The sequence below is a fragment of the Morone saxatilis genome, unplaced genomic scaffold (genome assembly GCF_004916995.1).
Source record: "Morone saxatilis isolate NCDOM2014 unplaced genomic scaffold, NCSU_SB_2.0 Contig8, whole genome shotgun sequence".
NCBI classification, from domain to species: Eukaryota; Metazoa; Chordata; class Actinopteri; family Moronidae; genus Morone; species Morone saxatilis.
Genome location: NW_023340257.1, coordinates 25,642,806 through 25,646,258, shown reverse-complemented (window position 1 = coordinate 25,646,258; position 3,453 = coordinate 25,642,806).

The following is a 3,453-nucleotide window of genomic DNA, read 5'->3' as shown; positions in this document are numbered from 1 at the left end:
GTCCATAGTTCAGTCGTGACACTTGTCTGTCTTATTGGTTTCAACTTAGCATTCACTAATAGATCCCCAAGACTCTTATTCCTCCGGTATGCAGATATAATTTGATGATTTCGTAGTATTCCCGTGTCTTCCATGAAGATTTTATAATTGTATTTGAACTTTTGGTGTAGCTTTTTGCTAATGGTAGAGAAGTAGGTTATGAGTGGAGTCATGTCCTTTGAATTTCTTGGTTTTTGGAGTTTGAAGGAGTGATAGCAGTGTCTCAGAAAAGATCTTGAATATCCCCTGTTTCAAAGGGCTTTAAAGAGAAATCCTTTTCCTGTGTGCAAATCCTGTGAAACCTCAGGAGCTGTGACTTAACCAGTCCTCTAAACGTATGCTTGGGATGAAAACTATTTTTAAATAATAAAGCATGTGTGTCTGTGCTTTTGAAGTAGACTTTAATGTCCAGTCTCTGGTCTAGTTGATATGATGGTCCTATGTGAATTGTGGTGTCTATAAAGTCTATAGTCTGTCTTGTGTCATAAATGTGCTTGATTTTAATGGAATGATCATGTGTATTTAATGTGTTCACAAACTTCTCAAATTCTCAAATTGAGTCAATCCAAATTCCGAAAATGTCGTCCAAGTACCTCATGTAATGAAACGGTTTAATGCTACACTTGCTAATACTTTCTTCTCCCAGTTCGCCATGAAAATATTCACATAAGCTGGAGCAGATCTTTTCCCCATAGCTGTACCTTTCACTTGTAGGAAATATTCACCATGAAACTCAGTCATTTTTGGTTAGATTAATTTCCAACAGTTGTAGTAACTAACTATCTGGTCTCGAAACATCCAGGTATTCAATGAAGGCCTTACGTACTGCCTGTAGGCCGGCTGGGATATCAATATTTGTATATAGACTGTCCACGTCCATTGTGAACAGTATAGAGTTTGGAGGAACTGTCAATCCTTTAATTATCTCAATAAAATGATATGTGTCTTTGACGTACGCCGGATGTTTCGTAGACAGAGGAGTTAAAATAAGTGATATATTCAGCTGTGCCGTACGTTTCGCTACTGCAGTCAGAAATTATTGGTCTGCCTGGAGGCATTTGGAACGGAACACTCCACTTTTCTGGGGGTTTGTGTATTTTTGGCAGTATATAAAATCTCCTTTCTCTCACCTGTCCTTCTCCTTTTCAGATAATGTTTTTGTTTTGCGTTTATAAACTTTTTCTTATATAATGCATTCAAAATTTCGTGTACCACAGGAATTGAGTCTGGGTAAATGTGTTCCTTTAATTTTTGGTAGTAGGTCTCATCCTTTAACTGACAGTGAACTTCTGAAATATATTGCTTTCTACTTAGAATTACAACCGCACTGCCTTTATCAGCTGGCCTCATCACAATTTGCTTATAATGTATCAGATCTCTTAGTGATTTTACCTCTTCCTGTGATAAATTTGAGTCTTTATATAATCTAAAATCATGTTGGAAATCTCCCGTTTTTTTTTTTTTTTGTTTTTTTTAAAGTTTTTAATTTTAGCTTCCTGTGGTACTTCTGTAAATCTAATTCTAATTGTGTTTTTTTTTTTTTTTATGTGTGTTGAGGGTAGGAACAAATGTTAAGCCACGATTCAGCAAATTAATCTGTGCTTCTGTTGGTTTAAACTCACTGTTTAAAATCACAACATTTTGTGACGTCACAAACTTTGTCCTTTTGTCCTTATCCCCTTCCACTAGTGAACTTATGGGGACTTCCAGTTTAAACATTTGCACCAGTGTAGAAACATGCCCGTGGCTGTCCCCCTAGTCCAGTGTATTAAGTCGCTCTCTGTTGAGAATGTGTTTTGTGACAGGAGAGGAAGGCACGGCATGTTCTTGGCTATATGTGCATTAAGTTTTTGTAGACAGCTTCTTTCAGATTCAGGCAAAAATGGTGAATAGTTAATTAATGGAATCCACAGCTTTGCGTATGGAAACTTTTTCTTGGCCATTCTCAACACTGACTGCATTTGCTTGATCGCTGTCTCTTTTGCCTTCTGCCCCCGACTATTTAGGCCGAAAGACAAAACCACTTTTTCCAACCAGGGTTGACATCAGGGTTGACACTTTGGAGATGATAACCTCCGCGTGTCTAAAATTAGCCCCCGGGTAGCTTTCTACCTGTAAGTCTGGGATTCTGTGGCCAGTTATGCGTGACAAGTTCAAGTCTCCAATTAGGACCCACTTTTTCCAGACAGTAAGATTCCAATCCACCATCTTCCTGTCTGTATTGATATGTCGTTTCACTCTAAACCACGTTGTTTCTGGTGTAGAAGTTCCGACTTGGTCAGAATCGCTTTGATCCTCTTGTTGGTCGGGTGCATGAAACTGAGCAGTGATAGTCCGAACAACTGTGGACTCTTGGTCCGGCTCTAATGGCCTTGTTATTGGTGTAAATATCGGATTTCTATCCATCCTGTTCACTGACTCCTCCGCCAACAATGACATATTTGCTTGTGTGACGTCCTGTGCTACATTAGTCATTCTAACAGGTGAGAGAGATCCCTGGACTTCAATGTTTAGCACAGGACTGTCCTCTGGGACCATGCATGAGTTACGGTTCACTATTGGCCTTTGAACTCTCTGTGGTTTAGGAACTTCAGCCAGTGGAGTCTGTAGGACGGGAGAAAGGGAAATTTCTTCCCCCGTTTCCCCCCTCTCTATTTCTCTAAGCTGCGTGTGTGTTTCAGGGCCTTCCCCTGCTCTGTTGGAAGTTGTTTGTGTACTCCATGGGGTGTTTTGTTTTTCTGTTGTCTCAGTCCGTTTTTGTGGTGGTGTTGGTTGTATTTGTGTCGCTCGTTCTGTCTGGTCTTGTCCCGTCTTTGTCCTTGTCTGAGTCCCGTCTTGATGCCTCAGTTTGTACTGTGTCTTGTGTTGTGTCACTCAAGGTTGCAGAAATCAAAGCCTGAGCATGGTCGATGACTTCATTTTTCAAGAGTGGCAGATTTTTCTCAGCCCACTTGGTGGCAACCTGGAACGCTTCCATCCAATCTGTGGTCTGTTCTTTTTTTCAGATCTGATAGTCTGAAGGACAGCCTGGTAATGTTCTTCCAGGATTTGTATGGTAATGCAGCCCCAATTTCTTGCATTCCCCTGGATCAAATCAGTAGTCTTGGGGTTTGGGCATGCAGGCTTAATCATGTTTGACAGATTGTCCACCATTTTGGCTATCATTTTAGGTAATGGTTTTTTTTTTTTTTTTTTCTGCTCCAGTGCCACATTCTGATAATGATGCACTACCTTGATTATTTTATTTAGTTTGCGGGCACACTGTCCGAAGCTCGGATTAGTTGGTGCTGGGTTCTGGTTCCTAGGAGGTTGAAAACCAGTCCCTTTATGCTGTCTGTTCATGTTTCCTGTTTGAGGATACGAGCGGGCTGGAGGAGGCACAAAAATTTTAATATATCAAGAGTATGGAAACTA